Source organism: Taudactylus pleione, unplaced genomic scaffold (assembly GCF_031769625.1).
Source record: "Taudactylus pleione unplaced genomic scaffold, aTauple2 ptg000703l, whole genome shotgun sequence".
Lineage (NCBI taxonomy): Eukaryota > Metazoa > Chordata > Amphibia > Anura > Myobatrachidae > Taudactylus > Taudactylus pleione.
The window spans coordinates 3505355-3526370 of NW_028285105.1; positions in this window are offsets into that span (position 1 = coordinate 3505355).

The window sequence follows — 21016 nt, forward strand, 5'->3', positions numbered from 1 at the left end:
GCTGTGTCCACTACTTCAAAGTCCATAGGGGCTGGCTGGACTGTGTTGTGCAGTCAGTTCTCCATAGGGGCTGTGTCCACTCCAAAGTCCTGTGCAGTGTCCCAGTCCTAAAGGTGTGCTGTAGTGTTGTCCAGGGGGTGCTCTGTCCATCAGGGGTGCTCCCCCCAAGTGCTAAAAAAATAATATTTTTTCTGTGTTTGTGAATTGTGTGCGCAGTAGCCGCACGTGCATCAACAAAGTAGTCCCAAGCGTGCGCCTGTGTCATAAGTAAAGGGCCGGCTGGCTTGACCGTTAAAGGGTGCTGTAACCCCCAAAGTACACTCCAAACCAAATAACAAAATATTTTTTCTGTGTTTGTGAATTGTGTGCGCAGTAGCCGCACGTGCATCAACAAAGTATTGCCAAGCGTGCGCCTGTGTCATAAGTAAAGGGCCGGCTGGCTTGACCGTTAAAGGGTGCTGTAACCCCCAAAGTACACTCCAAACCAAATAACAAAATATTTTTTCTGTGTTTGTGAATTGTGTGCGCAGTAGCCGCACGTGCATCAACAAAGTATTGCCAAGCGTGCGCCTGTGTCATAAGTAAAGGGCCGGCTGGCTTGACCGTTAAAGGGTGCTGTAACCCCCAAAGTACACTCCAAACCAAATAACAAAATATTTTTTCTGTGTTTGTGAATTGTGTGCGCAGTAGCCGCACGTGCATCAACAAAGTAGTGCCAAGCGTGCGCCTGTGTCATAAGTAAAGGGCCGGCTGGCTTGACCGTTAAAGGGTGCTGTAACCCCCAAAGTACACTCCAAACCAAATAACAAAATATTTTTTCTGTGTTTGTGAATTGTGTGCGCAGTAGCCGCACGTGCATCAACAAAGTAGTGCCAAGCGTGCGCCTGTGTCATAAGTAAAGGGCCGGCTGGCTTGACCGTTAAAGGGTGCTGTAACCCCCAAAGTACACTCCAGTCCAAACCAAAAAAAATAAAAATTTTCTGTGTTTGTGAATTGTGTGCGCAGTAGCCGCATGTGCATCAACAAAGTAGTGCCAAGCGTGCGCCTGTGTCATAAGTGAAGGGCCGGCTGGCTTGACCGTTAAAGGGTGCTGTAACCCCCAAAGTACACTCCAAACCAAATAACAAAATATTTTTTCTGTGTTTGTGAATTGTGTGCGCAGTAGCCGCACGTGCATCAACAAAGTAGTGCCAAGCGTGCGCCTGTGTCATAAGTAAAGGGCCAGCTGGCTTGACCGTTAAAGGGTGCTGTAACCCTCAAAGTACACTCCAAACCAAATAACAAAATATTTTTTCTGTGTTTGTGAATTGTGTGCGCAGTAGCCGCACGTGCATCAACAAAGTATTGCCAAGCGTGCGCCTGTGTCAAGTAAAGGGCCGGCTGGCTTGACCGTTAAAGGGTGCTGTAACCCCCAAAGTACACTCCAAACCAAATAACAAAATATTTTTTCTGTGTTTGTGAATTGTGTGCGCAGTAGCCGCACGTGCATCAACAAAGTAGTGCCAAGCGTGCGCCTGTGTCATAAGTAAAGGGCCGGCTGGCTTGACCGTTAAAGGGTGCTGTAACCCCCAAAGTACACTCCAAACCAAATAACTAAATATTTTTTCTGTGTTTGTGAATTGTGTGCTCAGTAGCCGCACGTGCATCAACAAAGTATTGCCAAGCGTGCGCCTGTGTCATAAGTAAAGGGCCGGCTGGCTTGACCGTTAAAGGGTGCTGTAACCCCCAAAGTACACTCCAAACCAAATAACTAAATATTTTTTCTGTGTTTGTGAATTGTGTGCGCAGTAGCCGCACGTGCATCAACAAAGTAGTGCGAAGCGTGCGCCTGTGTCATAAGTTAAGGGCCGGCTGGCTTGACAATTAAAGGGTACTGTAACCCCCAAAGTACACTCCAAACCAAATAAAAAAATATTTTCTGTGTTTGTGAATTGTGTGCTCAGTAGCCGCACGTGCATCAACAAAGGAGCAGCGCCAAGCGTGCGCCTGTGTCCCATAAGTAAAGAGCCGGCTGGCTCATTTCTTAAAGGGTGGTGTAACCCACAAAGTGCACTACTCTCCAGCAAAAATAAAAAAATATTTTCTGTGTTTGTGTGCGCCTTAGCCGCACGTATCTATCAAATCGATATAACATAAATGGAGGACCAAACTTTCTCCGATAAAAATAAAATAGAGAAAGATCAAGAACCACTTCCTCTTAGTGCTGAAGCTGCTGCCACTAGTCATGACATAGACGACAACATGCCATCAACGTCGTCTGCCAAGGCCGATGCCCAATGTCATAGTAGAAGCCACATACAATCCCAAATGACAAAGTTCAGGAAAATGACCTTAAAAAAAACATTTAGATCATCTGAAGAGAAACGTAAACTTGCCAATATGCCATTTATGACACGGAGTGGCAAGGAACGGCTAAGGTCTTTCCCTATGTTCATGACTAGTGGTTCAGCTTCACATGACGATGGAAGCCCTCCTCCCACTAAAAAAATCAAACGAGTTAAGCTGGCAAAAGCACAGCGAAGAACTGTGCGTTCTAAGAAGATATCACAAATCCCCAAGGAGAGTCCAAGTGTGGTGGCGGTTGCGATGCCTGACCTTCCCAGCACTGGACGGGAAGAGGTGGCTCCTCCGGAGGATCCTGCATTGCTACGCCTGCCGCTGCTGCTGTTGCTGCTGCTGGGAGTCGTTCATCATCCCAGAGAGGAAGTAGGAACACCACTACTTTTACTAAACAATTGACCCTCCAACAGTCCTTAGCGAGGAGGATGAAGTACGACAGCAGTCATCCTGAAGCAAAACGTATAACTGAGGCCTTGACCGCTATGTTGGTGTTAGACGTGCGTCCGGTATCCGCCATTAGTGCAGTAGGATTTAGACAATTGATGGAGGTAGTGTGTCCCCGGTTCCAAATCCCGTCTAGATTCCACTTCACTAGGCAGGCGATACCGAGACTGTACAGAAACGTCAGAAAAAGTGTCCTCAATGTCCTGAAAAATGCCGTTGTACCCAATGTCCACTTAACCACGGACATGTGGACAAGTGGAACAGGGCAGACTAAGGACTATATGACTGTGACAGCCCACTGGGTAGATGTATCACCTTACGCAGCAACAGCAGCAGCGTCACCAGTCGCAGCATCTCAGAAACGCCAGCTCGTTCCAAGGCAGGCTACGCTGTGTATCACCGGTTTCAGTAAGAGGCACACCGCCGACAACCTCTTAGAGAAACTGAGGGAAATCATCGCCCAGTGGCTTACCCCACTTAGACTCTCCTGGGGATTTGTGATATCTGACAACGCCACCAATATTGTGCGGGCATTACATCTGGGCAAATTCCAGCACGTCCCATGTTTTGCTCACACAATAAACTTGGTGGTGCAGAATTCTCTGAAAAAGCGACAGGGGCGTGCAGGAGACGCTTTGGGTGGCCCGAAAAATTTCTGGCCACTTTCGCCATTCAGCGACTGCGTGCCAAAGACTGGAGCGCCAGCAAAGACTCTTGAACCTGCCCCGCCATCACCTGAAGCAAGAGATTGTGACGCGGTGGAACTCAACCCTCTATATGCTTCAGAGGATGGAGGAGCAGCAAAAGGCCATTCAAGCCTATACATCCACCTATGACATAGGCAAAGGAGGGGGTATGCACCTGACTCAAGCGCAGTGGAGAATGATTTCCGTGTTGTGCAAGGTTCTCCAGCCCTTCGAACTTGCCACACGTGAAGTCAGTTCAGACACTGCCAGCTTGAGTCAGGTCATTCCCCTCATCAGGCTTTTGCAGAAGCAGCTGGAGAAAGTGAAGGAGGAGCTAAGATGGAGCGATTCCGCTCGGCATGTGGGACTTGTGGATGAAGCCCTTCATTCGCTTTGCCAGGATTCCATGGTGGTCAATCTGTTGAAATCAGACCACTACATTTTGGCCACCGTGCTCGATCCTAGGTTTAAAGCCTATGTGGTGTCTCTCTTTCCGGCCGACATAAGCCTGCAGAGGTGCAAAGACCTGCTGGTGAACACACTGTCAGCTGAAGCGGAACGTGACACGTCAACAGCTCCTTCATTTTCTCCCGCAACTGGGGCTGCCAGGAAAAAACTTAGGTATCCTAAGCAACCCGCTGGCGGTGATGCAGGGCAGGCAGGACCAAGTTTGGACATCTGGTCCGGACTGAAGGACCTGGCAACAATTTCTGACATGTCTACTGTCACTGCATATGATACTGTCACCATTGACAGAATGGTGGAGGATTACATCGGTGACAGCATCCAAGTAGGCATGTCAGACAGTCCATACCTGTACTGGCAGGAAAAAGAGGCAATTTGGAGGCCCCTGTACAAACTGGCTCTATTTTACCTGAGTTGCCCCCCCTCCAGTGTGTACTCCGAAAGAGTGTTTAGTGCAGCCGGGAACCTTGTCAGCGAAAGGCGTAGGAGGTTGCTTCCACAGAATGTGGAGAAGATGATGTTCATCAAAATGAATCAGCTCTTCCAGGGAGACCAGCCTCCAGAACGTACAGAGGGACCTGTGGTGGTGGATTCAAGTGGGGACGAGTTAATACTTTGTGAGGATGAGGATGTACACACTGAAGAGGGTGAGGAATCGGTGGATGAGGAGGATGAGGATGACATCTTGCCTCCGTAGAGCCAGTTTGTGCAGGGACAGATTAATTGCCAGCTTGTTTTGTGGGGGCCCAAACGAACCAATCATTTCAGCCACAGTCATGTGGCAGACCCTGGCGCTGAAATGATTGGTTTGTTAAAGTGTGCATGTCCTGTTTATACAACATAAGGGTGGGTGGGAGGGCCCAAGGACAATTCCATCTTGCACCTCTTTTTTTTCTTTGCATTATGTACAGTTTGGGGCCTAGTTTTTCAAACTGCCATCCTGTCTGCCACTGCAGTATCACGCCTAGATGGGTCACGTGTTTGTGCCGCCCACTCGTGTCGCTTAGCATAGTCATCCAGCTACCTCGGTGCAACCTTTTGGACATAAAAACACTATTGTGAGGTGTGAGGTGTTCAGAATAGACTGGAAATGAGTGGAAATTAAGGTTATTGAGGTTAATAATAGCATAGGAGCAGAAAAACCTACAAATTCTGTGATTTTAGCTGTTTTTATGCTTTTTAAAAAAAAAAAAATACAGATCCAAAACCCAGAACCCAAAACACGGAAGGGTGGTTTTGGCAAAACCAATCCAGATCCAAAACACGAAGAAAGATCCAGATCCAAAACACGAAAAGTGGCCAGTGCACATCCCTAGTGTATACATATATGTATATATACAGTGCAAGTGTTTATATATATATATATGTATATATACAGTACAAGTGTGTGTATATACATATATGTGTGTGTGTGTATATGTATATATATATATATGCATTTATATGTATATACGTGTACAGATAAGTGTGTGTGTATATATATATATGTGTGTGTGTGTGTGTGTATATATATATATATATACACATGTGTGTGTATATGTATATATATATTTATATGTATATACGTGTACAGATAAGTGTGTGTGTATATATATATATATATATATGTGTGTTTGTGTGTATATATATATATATATATATGTATATATATACATATACATAGCAGTTCATCTCCATAATAGAATCAGGCGGCACTCCATCGGACTTATTTCATAAGGTAGTTTTATTCAGCGGACGTTTCAAAACATAAAAACGGCTTCAGGGTGTGAAAAATGACGCAAGTGCTTACCTTTTATATGATACAAGTGACAGTTCTAGTTCAGTGTCCATTCTTACTCCTCCGGGCGCCAGGTGCTGCAGGTCAGTGACGTCACACAGCAACACGAGGTAGACAGGGGCATTATGGGGCGGTAACTAGGGACGTAGTCGGATCCCGTCTGAGTAGAAGTTTTACCTTAGCAACCGGGACCCGTTGCTAAGGTAGAACACCCTGATGACAAAGCCGTTGAGACATTGGCTGACTAAAAGATGCACTACTTTATTAATTATGTCCGATGGAGTGCCGCCTGCTTCTATTATGGGGAAGAACTGCTATGTGAATATCTGCATTTAGGAAGGCACCCGGCAGAAGAACCGTATTTCTTGAGTGCCCTACCACTTGCTGTTTTATATTTATATATATATATATATATATCTTCGTATCTCCTCCGCTGAGATGCCGAACATGTCCCGTACACATGTGTCTGTGATCAACGTTGTTCACAGACATGTCGCGTTAGCTGTGCAGCACAGCCGCTGGCAGATATATCTGTTCATCGTGCCATGTGTACGGGCGTTCAGCCGATCGCCCTTACACTTGCTGCAGTGGCCGGCGGGGATGGGGTCGCTCTGTGACGGCAGCCCATCGGGGCCCCAGATGATGGTTGTTCAGTGTGTATGAACAACCATAATCTGCAGATATATCTGTCAGGTGTGTACCCACTTTAAAATTCGTGGTAGGATTATCTTCTAGGGGGCACCAGCCAAAATCTTGCCTAGGGCACCAAATTGGCTAGGGCCGGCCCTGGGCAGGGTTATAGGGAGAGTGGACCCAGTGCATCCTGGGAGCTAAAAGCTTTAACTGCGTGGTGCCCGGATTTGGTTCCCAACCTATACCCCAAGGTCAACCCTGTGGAGACTATGGACTTTGAAGAAAGAGAGATAACAAGGGTAAGTTCTTACCATATCTCTAATTTTTTGGAACTATTTAACTATAACGACGTCTATATCGTTCAATCGTTCAAAAAATCGTTCAGTTTCTGAGTTATAACAATGAACGACAATCGTTCAAGCACGCTCCTGTTTGTAGTTTATTTCAGACTGTCCAACATTACGATTTTCATTAAGGGAAGGAACATTTTTCGTTCATCGTTGTAAAAATCGTTCATTACACTTCAAAAAATCATTCAAGGGAAAATCTGACAGATAGTCGGTTACAAAATCGTAACGTGTGTATGCACCTTTAGAGAGAGACCAAATTAGCATATCACAGTGTGCACAGAAGGCAATACTAGCAGCCCCATATGCTATCCCAGAAATCAGCCTCTAGCAGATGCCAAAATGAGCAGGCACAAGGTGGGTACATACCTGAAATATATATCTGCAGATCGAGTGATTTGCAGATATATCTTTAGATGATGGTTGTTCATACACACTGAACGGCTATCATCTATCCAGCAGCTGCGGGTCCCACTGGCAGGGAGGCGGGTCGGGAGCAGGGCCGCCCCCCTCCTCGCAGCAACCGCTGCATGTGTACGGGCGGTCTGCAGACATATCTATCCATTGACTGTGCAGCACAGCCAATGCAATATGTCTGGGAACGACGCAGTTCATAGACATATCGCTTGTACACACTGGCCGACAGCCAGCAGATATATTGGCTGATCAATTGATCGGCTAATATATCGGCCATTGTGTACCCAGCATTAGGACACCCTGAATCGTGCCAGATACCGAAATTAAACAAGCCCTCAGGAGTGCAATAGACTATATGCAAGATGTATAAGTGAATTTGCTGAAATCGGACACATAGGCCCTGATTCAGAACTGCACTAAATGCCGATGTTCATGTAGTTGAGCGTTTATTTGCAACTGCCCATACGCAAAATATTGTGAAATCTCTTACGCCGTATGTGTTACCCTGAGTGTATGCACAAGACGCTGTTGTGATCGAGTCAGACTGTATCAGAAGTGTGGCGGAAAAGTGATGGGCGGTGACTGGGAAGGGACTACCAGTGCACGCAACAATGGTCCGTTCAGTGGGCGTTAGAGTGTAGCGGACGTATCAATGCAAGTGGCTGCGTTCCCAGACGCACACATAGAAGGCCAGGTTCAGAGGGAGAAACTGTAACTGTCATAGGGCTGGGGCAATTTTCAATGATGGCGTATAAGGCCGCACCAATCGGCATTACAGCATGCATGGGCATTAGAAGTGGGCGTCTCGCACATTCAGTCGCACAGATGTACAAAAGGGAAGAACTTTGTATGCCATTTGCATAAACTCGCAGACGCTGCTGCGTCCGTGTGAACAGTTTTGCAAAGTGTGAGTGGAGTTCCCACTGGCTGTAATGGAGTGGGCAAGTAATACTTAATTTTTTTAGCAGGACTACAGTGAAACGTCAGTTTAAGACTGAACAATGTATTCAACTTTCATATCTAGAGTTACTGCCTGTCCAGTTATTATCTGGTTGTAAAGATCCTGTCTACGTGTCATCAAACTATGTTACTGCATTAAGAGCCCAGATACAGCTACTATTCCATGGGTCATTGTTAGATCAGAAGAGACTCCTGCTCCTCGCTATTAAACATCCTAGCCCACAGTGAACTTAAAACTCTAATTAAACTCCCAATTGCAACATGGATCCCACATAAGCCCCCTGGAAGCTACCACTATAGCAGCCTACACGTGGTTTTATATATATATAGAGGTGGCACTGGTGAGCAGCAGATTCTGTGGGGCAGGGGAGATCCGCCCACACACACTAGAAAAGCATTGTGGGAAGATGCGTAATTGCTGCCTTGTGGATAGAGCTCAGGTGTGGGCTGATGAGAAGGCAGACCAGTCAGGCTGCTGTGGGAAACAATCTATGTGGGATTGTGGCAGCCAGAGAACCCAGTGAAGCTAAGTGAGCCATTGGGGGCCAGGAGGCCTGTGTCTGGACCTTGCAGGAGGCAAGGGAGGACCACAAACTCTCAGACTGTGTGACAAGAATGCAGTGAAGCTGCAGGCTGAGGAAGCCAGGGCCTAAATCTGTAGGATACAGGGAAGGCCACCCAGACTGTATTTGTGTAGCTGTGACAGCTAAGCCAGGCTGGAGCCAGCGATAGACCTGCAAGAAGCAGGCAGAGACTTTGTTGGCAGACTAGCTGCACCATTATAGAGAGGGCTCAAGAAATGAGTTAGACGCCCTAAACAGGGGCTAGGTTGTTTATTGTTTTCTGTTCCTTTGTGTTGTACCTGTTTTTACCTGCTGGAAGTAAAGCACCATCTCATTTATTTTACTTGAAAGCTGTGTGTGGAAACTGATTAAGCACCTAAACACTGCACCAATCCAACCTCTGCCGAGCTAATTACCCCCAAGATATCACAATATATATATAGTAAAGTGGGGTCCCGTGAAGGGGACTGCAAGCTTAAATGCATTGATCAATTCATGAACCAAAACCCCACTGTTTATTATTATTATTGTTAGTTATGGTGAGCACAGAGCCCCTGTGATTTCTATTTAAACAATGTGGTCACATACCATGTTGCACCCCACATCTAGGAATGGTGAGTGCCGTGGATTAGTGCCTTTTGTTTATTTTGATACATTTTTATAATTAATCATTTTTGTGATCACATTTTCTCATGCACCCCTTTTAACTTGTTTAATCTACCTTGTGTCAGCTGTTTTCCTAGGTGCTTTGCAACAGGTGTGCTTGGTAACTGTCTCACATTTAAAAGCAAAGTTGCTGTGAGCTTTAAACCTTGATAGCATACCCTAAGTTTAACACTAATGTGATGGCTATTTCCATTTTATAATTCTGAGCAATAGAGTAGGGACTTGCAGTAAAGTGGGGTCCCGTGAAGGGGGCTGCAAGCTTAAATGCATTGATCAATTCATGAACCAAAACCCCACTGTTTATATTATGTTTATTATTATTATTGTTAGTTATTATGGTGAGTGCAGAGCCCTTGTGATATATATATATATATATATATATACCTCCCAACCTGACCCTCTCCAGGAGGGACACAATGCTCTGTTCCTGGACTTCCCTGGCAATGAATGATTGCTACATACATGCCGACAATCAGCCCCCTCCTTCCGGGAGGGAGCTGATTGTCGGCTAACAGCGGGGGGCGTGTCCGGCCAGATGGGACACGTTGGGGGCGGGGCTGGGGCGGGGCCGTGCGATCGCGTCATTGTGGCCCCACCCCCTCTTCACAATGCCATTATTTTCAGCACTGTGAAGCAGGGGGCGGGACCATGATAGCGCGTTTCAGCGCGAATCGCGTCACCGGTCCCCCGCTGTTGGGATTTCTAGTGGATTCTTGGGGGAGGTCGGGAGGGTTGGGGAATGTCGGGAGGCTTGCCTGCCTTTTCGGGGGGCCGGGAGCGGCACCCGAAAATCGGGATTCTCCCAGCCAAATCGGGAGGGTAGGCAAGCCTAGATTGCTATCACCTGTGTTGAACGGGATGTAGTGATGAGACCGGCGGTCTCAATGCCGACAGCAGAATCCCGGCAAGGGATGTAACATAGGCGTCGAAATACCGATGCCTATGTTAATCTCAATGCCGGAACGCCGACCCGAATGAAGGTATATCCACGGCGCCCTTAGCGATAGCTGCAAGGGGGGGTGGGTTAGTATTAGGGAGTCTAGTGGGGTTAGCGCTAGGTTTTGGGGCGAGATTATGGTTAGGCACCCCTAGGAGGGAGGGTTAGGCACCACCGGTGGGAGGTTAGGCTTAGGCACCCCCCCCGGGAGGGTTAGGTTTAGGGTGCGGGGAGGGGGTGCTAGGTTTAGGCACCCCTGGGGGGGAGGTTAGGGTTAGGCCCTAAGGGGGAGGTTAGGGTTAGGCACCACTAAGGGAGGGTTGGGGGTGGACAGGGGAGGGTCAGTATACTTACCTACCCCAGACGAGATCTCCTCATGTTGGGCATCCACTGTCGGGATTTGAACAGGCGGCTAAACAGCCGCCGGCATTTCAATCCCATTCCGTGTTGAACTAGTTAATTGATAAGAAAGGTGTTTCACCACAGGTGATAGCAATCATACATTACTAGGGAAGTCCAGGAACAGAGCATTGTGTCCCTCCTGGAGAGAGTCATGTTGGGAGATATGTATGTATATATATATATATGTATATATATATATATATATATATATATATGAGCACAATTTATTAAATCAAATGTCAGTGATAATTCATTTCAAATTAAACAATTCAAATAAAGAAAAAATAATACAAGACGGCTTCTTTTGTATTGTGATTATATTTATTCGTATCGTTTAGAAAAACTTTTGTTTGTATATTTTAGTTAGACTTTGTAATTGAATATGTCTCCACAAGAGCAGAATATTCAAAGGACAGAGAGTTAACTGAATAAACAAACTAAGTGAACAATTACATTCTAAATATATCACCTTATAGACTTAAAAAAGGTTCTTTATTGAGAACAAAAATCATTGACACTGACCACTGAATAGATTCCTAATACTAGAGACTCTTGGCTACCTGACGGAACGTCACTTACCAGAGTTCTAGGAACCACACTTACTAGCGGACCACCTTGCAGTTGGGTGGTTGGAATGAAAGTCTGGTAATGTATGGGAGCAAAAGATTTAACTAACTTGTCTGTTCGACCGGTTTTGTCCGTTTCCTGGCTGATTGTCATTTGCTCCCATACATTACCAGATTACCGTAGATTACCAGAATCACCAACTAGTTGGCTGGTTGGAAAGATAATCTTAAAACGTCTGCCCATTTTAACAGTGCATGTTTTCCATATCTCCTTGCAGGGGCACAGGTGTATTCATTACTGACTGACACATTTTAAAAGATCTACAGCTGGTTCTAATTATTTCACCTTTGATTGTGTGAGAAGACCTGGAAACCATGCATGGTTAGTGTGTCCTAAGAATTGGATTAGAGAAGCACTGCTCTAAAGAACATTTTATTAAAATAATATTAGGTAAAGAGAATGGGGATAGTTGTGAAGACTGAGGCAAGTTTTGGAAGTTTGAAGTCCAGCATGAATGAAATAACAAACTTAATAGCATTTAGATTAGAGTGCCCATGCTTCATAATGATAGAGGAACCCTTGCAGAGGATCAGTGAAAGATCCTGGTTGTACAACTAAAGGGCTAGTCCTGGATCTCCTGTGAAGAAATAAAGGAGAGAGACCACTTATATAGTGTGAAAGGTGAGTGCTTACATGTTGAAATAATTGGAACAAGTGCCATAGTGAAGAAAGGAGAAACTCTCTCTGTTAGTGATCCCATATTGGAAATGGGAGGCCGCACGACTGCAAGCGAATCTGGGTGAGAACTTCTATGTGTAACCATTTTCATAAGAGAAGGAGCCCTGCATTAAAATGGTTAAATGTCTGCATAGTCTTCCCAGCAGGGCAGAAGGAAAGGTCTCTGAAGTGTTAAAAATTTGTTAAAGATTGTTTGAAGGAGCCTGTAAAGTGCAAAGAAGGTGGTCCCTTTTGTGAGGGGATGTGCCACGTGTTAGCGCTAGGATGTGTTATGTTGTGGAGCTGCTGCATGCAGTAACACCAAGTATGTTAGCCCTATTATACTGCTGGGATATCTGTGCTTAAAACTGCTAGAGGTGTGACGTAAAGATTAAAATGTTATTATTACAACTGCTGTATGAAATGCGACTAGCCACAAAAAGGACATAAACTTGCCATAATAAGCACACCTTGCTGCAAGGTGCCATCCTATTTTTTTCAAGGTATATAAATATAATGTATGATTGTATGGTATAATGTATGATTTTGGTCTGCTTGGTTAGAATAATCCATTCATTTGTGATGGGAGCTCCTCATGGCACCTACTGTAACCGTTTTTGTCTTTTTTGCCAAACTTGAGGATCATACCCCACTAAAATTGGTCATGAAAGGCAGGGGCGTAGCTAGGACTTTGTGGGCCCTATAGCACAATTTTGAAGGCCCCCCCTCCTTTATTGGGCACACTTAGCAACCCCCCTCTCTTACTGGGCACACCAAGCACCTCTTCTCCCCCTTGCCAGGCAGACTTAGAACACACCACCACCCACCTTACTGAGCACTGGGCAGATAACTGGGGCGGCACTGATTGAATGCAGGGAGAAACGTCCGGGAGCTGGGATGGTTAAGTCTAAAGTGAAGTGGTTCACAGGACCTCTGATGTCACAACCATGTGACTCGGGACAACAGGGAGAGGAGCAAGGGGGTTTATATTCCCCCTCTATGCCCATGTGGATAGTAAAATTGGTAGCTGCTGTAGCGGTCACGTCGTTGTGACATCAGAGGTCCTTTCTCCAACTTGCATCTAGCAACAACCGTGCTTGGGATGCTGGGAGGAGGTGTAACATCATAGCTCTTACGAGCAGGCTGGCATAACCGTACATATGGTCGCCGCTGAATGCAGGGAGAATTGGCTGGGCGCAGGATGTTGGAAGGTGGTGTGACATCTCCCCTCCCAGCAGGCTAGGATATCTTTCAGTAGGGGAGGTGCTGGATGCGGGGGGAGATGGCCAGGTGCAGGGCTGCTGGGACGTGTGACATCACAGTCCCTCCCAACACCCAGGTAATACTGCTCTTTGATATGAGGTGAGCACTTTGATGCAAGGAGGTGGGCCCAGGGGTGCAGTCGGGCCCCGTAGCGGCAGCACCTCTGGCACCTATGGTAGCTATTCCCCTGATCAGGGCATTGAAGGTGAGATGAGGGCAAGGTAGAAGAACGTTAAAGAAAGGAATCCGTACCCTCTCTGAAGGGACTTATATCCCACTTGTTTGCTGCCTTTATTAGGAGAGGGATCCAGAATATCTCATTATGAATCTGGAGTTTAGACAGTTCCTTTTGGCACAGGTTCTTCCAATTAAAAAGTCCACACCACTTAGGTGAATTGGCTTCATGTTTATTAAAAGTTTGTGGTAAATTAAGATGAATGATTCAGATGTCACACTAAACAGATAGGAAAACATCAACTCATATAAGTCATGTGGAAGAAGAATTACCTGTTATGCGTCTCACGGGTATGCTGCCAGCTTCCTCAGACTTGTTTATGCCAATATTCTCGAAGTTGCTATGTCCTGGTTATCTGCAGTGATATGAAAAACGCTTTGCAGTCACAGTAGAGGCATTACATCCTCTGAAACTGTGGATCCGATATGCAGTAATTTAAACTAGGGATGTGCGCTGGACCATTTTTTCCCGAATTTGGATTTGGTTCTAATTCGTCGTCCGGCTTTGGATTTGCCAAACTGCGGTGACTGGCTTTGGATTTGGATTTTTTACAAAAATTGTCAAAAAAAGCTAAAATCACATAAATTGGGCTTTTTTTTCTTCCTAGAGTGTTATTAACCTCAATAACATTAATTTACAGTCAATTTAGACCACCTCACAGCTTGTAATATTGTTTTCACCATTATTGGCCAAAGGTTGCAGTGAGCTGACTGGTTACCAAGCGTCAGAGCAGCGGCGCAGCGGCACAGACACCACGGTTTAAAGCACATCTATGAAACATTGCCACACAGCAGTGGCAGAAATGAAAAGTAGTGCAAGATGGAATTGTCCTTGGGCCCTCCCACCCATCCACCCTTATTTTGGATATTAAAAAGGACAATAGCTCTACAGTGGCAAGATTGCCATCCTCATCAGTGTGTTCATCTTCCGATTCCTCACACAATATTAATTCATCCCTGCTGGAATCCACCATTACAGAAGTATCTGTACTGTGACATGATTGGCGGGAAAGGTTTTCCTCATGATATTTCCAGTTCATTTTAATGAACATAATTTTTTCTACATTTTGTGGAAGTAACCTCTTACGTCATTCGCTCACAAGGTTCCCGGCTGTACTGAAAACTCTCTCCGAGTACACACTGGAGGGCGGGCAGCTTAAGTAATGCAAATCCAGTTTATACAAGGGTCTCCAAATTGCCTATTTTTTCTTCCAATATTTGAAGGGACTATGTGACATGTCTACTTGTATGTTGTCCTGAAAATAATCCTCCACCATTCTTTGGATGGTAATCGTATTAGCTGGAGTTACTGTAGAGGTGTCACTGGTGTTGGGCAATTCTTTTAGACCCGACCAGATATCAAAATGTTGACTTGACTTATCGGCATCACCTCTGGGTCTTTTGAGAAAGGTGAATTTTTTTCTGGCTGCTGCTGAAGAAACTGTAGGAGGAGACGTCATCGTAGTGCCATGTGTCACTTCAGCTGCCAACTTGCTCACCAGGAGCGCTTTGGATCTGTTAAGATCTGAGTCAGTTGTAAAGAAAGACACAGCATACGACTTAAACCTAGGATCAAGCATGGTTGCCAAAATATAAGGATCAGATTTCAAGATCTTGGCCACCAGTGGATCCTGGCGAATCGAATAAAGGACTTAATCTATCAGTCCAGCATACTTTGCGGAATCACTTTGTTTAATCTCCTCCTTCAATTTCTCCAGCTGATTTTCCAAAAACCTAATTATGGGAATCACCTTACTCAAGCTAGCAGTGTCAGCACTCACTTCACATGTGGCAACTTCAAATGGTTTGAGCACCTTGCACAAGACAGAAAGTACTCTCCACTGCGCTGGGCTAAGGTACATTCCCCCTCCTCTCCCAATGTCATGGCTTGTTGTATAGCTATGGATAGCTTTTTGCTGCTCATCCATCCGCTGAAGCATATAATGGGTGGAGTTCCACCTCGTTACCACCTCTTGCTTCAGTTGATGGCAGGGAAAATTAAACTGCTTTGCAGGTGCTGCAATCTCCTGCACGATGTTGCTGAATGCCGAAAATGTCCCGAAATTTTTCGGGCCACAGACAGCATCTCCTACAAGCCACTGCCATTTTAAAAAAAAACCTGCACCACTAAGTTGATTGTATGAGCAAAACAGGAGATGTGGTGGAATTCACCCAGCTGTAATGCTTTCACAATATTTGTAGCGTTGTCAGAAATCACAAATCCTGAGGAGAGTCCAAGTGGGGTAAGCCATGTTTCTATGACATCTCTTAGTTTTTCTAAGAGGTTGTCAGCGGTATGCCTCTTATTGAATCCGGCAATGCACAAAATTGCCTGCCTCTGAATGTTGTTTGTTAGATATTGCTTCTGCTACTGCTGAAGACGATTCACCCACCCAGTGGGCTGTCACAGTCATGTAATCTTTAGTTTGCCCACTACCACTTGTCCACATATCTGTGGTTAAGTGGACAAGCGGTACAATGGCATTTTGCAGGCCAATAATTAGGTTCTGATTAATGTCCTGGTACAGCTGAGGAATGGCTTTTCGGGTAAAATGAAACTGAGATGGAATTTGGTACGTAGAACACAGGACCTTAATTAAGTGTGTATATCCCACTGTGTAAATCCCACTGGATATTGGATGCAGATCTAATACTAGCATAGCCGTCATTGCGTCAGTGAGCCGCTGTGCGACAGGGTGAGAGCTGTCATAATTGTTTCCCCTTGCAAAGGATTGTTTAACAGTCAATTGTTTACTACTAGTAGTCTTCTTGGTCCACTTCTGGATGAAGATCCACCCCCAGCAGCAGCAGCAGGCCTAGCGCTCAAAGATTCAGTTTCTTCTGAGGTGTCCTGGAAAGTGGAGGAGTCACTGTGACTTAGCATTAACAAATTGGATGCTGGACTACCACTGATCATTCCTGAGGATATTGAGGATGAAGGTGTTGTCGGCGGAGATTGCAGGTGCTGGGATTTAGTAGAGAGAAGGCATCTAGCTAATGCTTGACTGCTTGTTGTTATTTTTTTATCAGTAGTTTCTGATGTTATCAAACACTTGTCATGAGCTCGCTACAGATGACGTAATAGCGTGGAGGTTCCTAGATGCTTAACGTCCCTACCTCTACTTACTGTGGTTCCACAACGGCTGCAAATGGCTTGCCAAATGTTGTCAGGATTTGGGTAAGAATAATTCCACACAAAAGATGTGGATTTGTTGGTTCTATTCCCAGGCATGGCAATGGCCTTCTTATCTTGGCCAAGAGCTGCTTCCACTAGTGCCTGACTTATACAAACAAGATCCTCATCCTCAACAGCCTCATTAGTGCCAGCGTCAGCTGCACATATATTTCCCTCATCCTCTTGCAATTCCACGGTGACATCCTCAATTTCTATGTCCTCTGCAATACTGCTCATTCCCACAAATACAGATGGAACAGAAGCTGTGGAGAGTGACTTCTCTAAAAGGTCAGGCTTACACATAGCAATACCACTCGTGGACCCACTTAGAGTCTCCTCAGGGATTTCTGACATTTGTGTTTCTGAAAACACAGTTTGATCTACTGCCTTAGTGGTTTTAAATTTTTTTACACTTATTCTATAGTCAGATTGAAAATGTCTTTCATTGTCATGAGAGGCACAAGATGCCTCACTGACAGTTGCAGAACAACCACTCAGAAATAAAGGCCAAGGCCTGAGCCTTTCCTTGCCACTACGTGTGGTGAATGGTATGTCGCCAATTTTCTGTTTTTCTGCACTAGTCTTTAGATGTTTTTTTTGTCTTTACCCCTGTGAAATCTAGATTTTTTTTTTAATTTCAGATACCCTAATTTTTTAAAGCCTCTACGCCCTTGAGCATCAGCTTTAGATGACAGTGATGGACTTCCAACAGCTGCAGTGCTAGCATTTGCTTGCTGCTTCTGCTCTCCTCTTGGTTCGTTGTCGTGAACAATTTTAACGAAATCACTAAATTGTACAAAAACTACTTAGTAATAGTATTATGTATTTATTTATAATATTTATTTATTACCACTCACTGTGAACTGGAGTCACGGAGCTTGTATACACACAGTGGGCTTATGCCCATTAAAGTCACGGAGCTTATATACACACAGTGGGCTTATACCCAGCCACGGAGCTTGTATACACACAGTGGGCTTATGCCCAGTAAAGTCACGGAACTTGCATACACACAGTGGGCTTATACCCAGTCACAGAGCTTGTATACACACAGTGGGCTTATGCCCAGTAAAGTCACGGAACTTGTATACACACAGTGGGCTTATGCCTAGTCACGGAGCTTGTATACACACAGTGGGCTTATGCTCAGTTACGGAGCTTGTATACACACAGTGGGCTTATGCCTAGTAAAGTCATGGAGCTTGTATACACACAGGGGGCTTATGCCCAGTCACGGAGCTTGTATACACACAGTGGGCTTATGCCCAGTACAGTGGGTTTATGCCAAGTCACAGAGCTTGTATACACACAGTGGGCTTATGCCCAGTACAGTGGGCTTATGCCCAGTAACAGAGCTTGTATACACAGAGTGGGCTTATGCCCAGTACAGTGGGCTTATGCCCAGTAACAGAGCTTGTATACACACAGTGGGCTTATGCCCAGTCACGGAGCTTGTATACAAACAGTGGGCTTATGTCCAGTCACAGAGCTTGTATACACACAGTGGGCTTATGCCCAGTAAAGTCAAGGAGCTTGTATACACACAGGGGGCTTATGCCCAGTAAAGTCACGGAGCTTGTATACACACAATGGGCTTATGCCCAGTCACGCAGCTTGTATACACACAGTGGGCTTATGCCCAGTCACGGAGCTTGTATACACACAGTGGGCGTATGCCCAGTCACGGAGCTTGTATACACACAGTGGGCGTATGCCCAGTCACGGAGCTTGTATACACACAGTGGGCTTATGTCCAGTACAGTGGGTTTATGCCAAGTCACGGAGCTTGTATACACACAGTGGGCTTATGCCCAGTACAGTGGGCTTATGCCCAGTCACGGAGCTTGTATACAATAATATTATAGTAGTATACTATTACTATACTAACTACTTAACAGAGGTCACCAATACGTCCTCTCTCAGAGTGAGGAAAATCTAAATAGCGCAGAGTCCCAGGTGCCGCGCTTTTTATAGAGGCCGAACGTCACCCGAGAATCCGACGTCGGCAGGGTGACGTTCAGCCTTGGGGTGGAATCCAAGTCAGACGGGAACACCCATACTTGCATTCGGGTGGACTTGGATTCCACCTGTTCGGAGTGGTTCGGATTCCTGAGAATCCGAAACGCTGTTCTCTCATTTAAACATAAGGGAGTCTTCTGTCAGAGCTGTATTATAGTGATAAGGGAGCTGTATCACACCTTATAAAGATTAAAAGTGGTCCATATCATTGCCCATAGAAACCAATCAGCTTTTAGCTATCATTTACAGTATCTAATACAATCTATAACATGATAGCTAGAAGCTGACTGGTTCGGAATCGGTATGACATGAAATCCCAACACTAGAATACCGTCTGGTGCAGAATCCCGACAGCGATAGGTAAGTACCCTAACCTCCCCCTTCTCCTACCCTAACCCTCCCTTGACAGTGCCTAACCCTAACCTCTCCTCCCCGCACCCTAAACCTAACCCTCCCAGGGGGTGCCTAACCCTAACCTCCCACCAGTGGTCCCTAACCCCCCCTTCCCCTAGCCTAACCGTCCCCAAAGGTGCTTAACCCTAACCTCACCCCAGTGGTGCCTAACCCTAACCCCCCCTTCCCGCACCCTAAACCTAACCCTCCTGGGGGGTGCCTAAACCAAACCTCTTCCCCCAGTGGTCCCTAACCCCCCCTTCCCCTAGCCTAACCCTCCCCAGGGGTGCCTAACCCTAATCTCTCCCGGGGGTGCCTAAACCTAACCCCCCCTTCCCGCGCCCTAAACCTAACCCTCCCAGGGGATGCCTAACCTCCCACCAGTGGTCCCTAATCCCCCCCCTTCCTCTAGCCTAACACTCCCCAGGGGTGCCTGACCCTAATCTCCCCCTGGGGGTGTATAAACCTAACCCCCCCCTTCCCCGGGGACAGAGCAATTACTTACCCGTCTGGACGATCAGGATTCCAGTGCTTCGAGATGCCGACGTCGGTATCCTGTTCACCTTTGGGATATCGGCGGCAGCGTATTGTCGTGCGGCGGGATTCCATCTGCCGGCAATATGACTACACCCTGATTGGTTTCTATAGGCAACTGATCCAGTTGTCCTCTTTAAAATGTTTGACACATCTCCCTTTAATTCTATTAGTAGAGTATCGGGGTGACAGCAGGCTGGGTATGACCTGATAGCAACATGTCACTATAATGCGCAAGTTGATTGTGCTGGGAGCAGTAGTCCTCCAGGCAACCCTAGTTATTGATTTAGGGCCTGATTCAGAGCCGTTCGCTATTTGTGGTCGTTCGTTCAAAAACAAGGGGTGGCTATTCAAATGATCCGTTTGCAAATTGCAGTCTGTTCCCACCTCTAAGTCTGAACGAGCGAGCAAAACATACGCTCGTTTATTTGATAAAAACGCCCCCTGGCCGCACGCACCATACGTCATGTCCGCTATTTATTAGATTAATCGAGTACATCGTACAGCGTATGAACTGCTTGCTATTCTTGTGGTTGGTGTTTTCAACCGCTATTTTGCGAGCAGTTCTGAGTTAAAAAAACCAAGTGACGTGGTCAATGACGCTGCTGTATTAATTATGCACTCCCTTAAAACGCCAGTTTTGACCTTTAAGCACGCCTGCGTTCGGATCTCCACTCCCCGTTTTCAAGCACCTTCCCCTGTTACCACCCACATACGCCTCATTCTGTCACTCAAAATAGCAGGCCCTCGCTATATTGCGTACCAACGATTTTCGGCCGCACTGACTGGTTCGCGCATGCGTACTAAAAACCGTACGCATGCGCAGATGTGCGAACATCGCTCGGAACGAGCGTACTGCCGCTAGCGAGTGGCTCTGAATGAGGGCCTTATTTCTCTATTGATCTTATAGATATAATCATTCAGTGCAAAGACCTTATTAGTTTTATTTATTTCTGTCAACTCGCTCCACTGTTTTATTGTTCTACAACTGTTTTTGAAATTTATTTTAAACTTGCTCATTATTATATGAAATTAAATAAAAATAATATTAGCATATTTATCACATTGGATTTGCGCCTTAAACACATACACCTTATTGTTTAGATGCTGAAAGGAGGCAGCGCAGAAGTGCCCTCCTTCCAACAAATTCTGCATCACACAATACATGAGACTATACACCAGTTTAGCTTCCTACCAAAGTAAGAGGACTGACCTTGAACTGATTAACCCTGCCAGGACTACTCCACCACTCATCGTCTACATAAAAACCTACACACAGTATGTTGGGGTAAATCCGTCCAGCCTTCATAGTGCTTAGTAATGTGTAGGTAATCATTGTAACCAGTAGAAACAGACCGAGAGTCTCATTCAGTAGGGATCGTAATTGTGATCGCAGCTGCGCAAATAGGGATACGTTCTGTATCCCGGCACTTAGAATATCTGTTAGAATCCTGGCGCCCCGAAGGTAAGTAGAGAG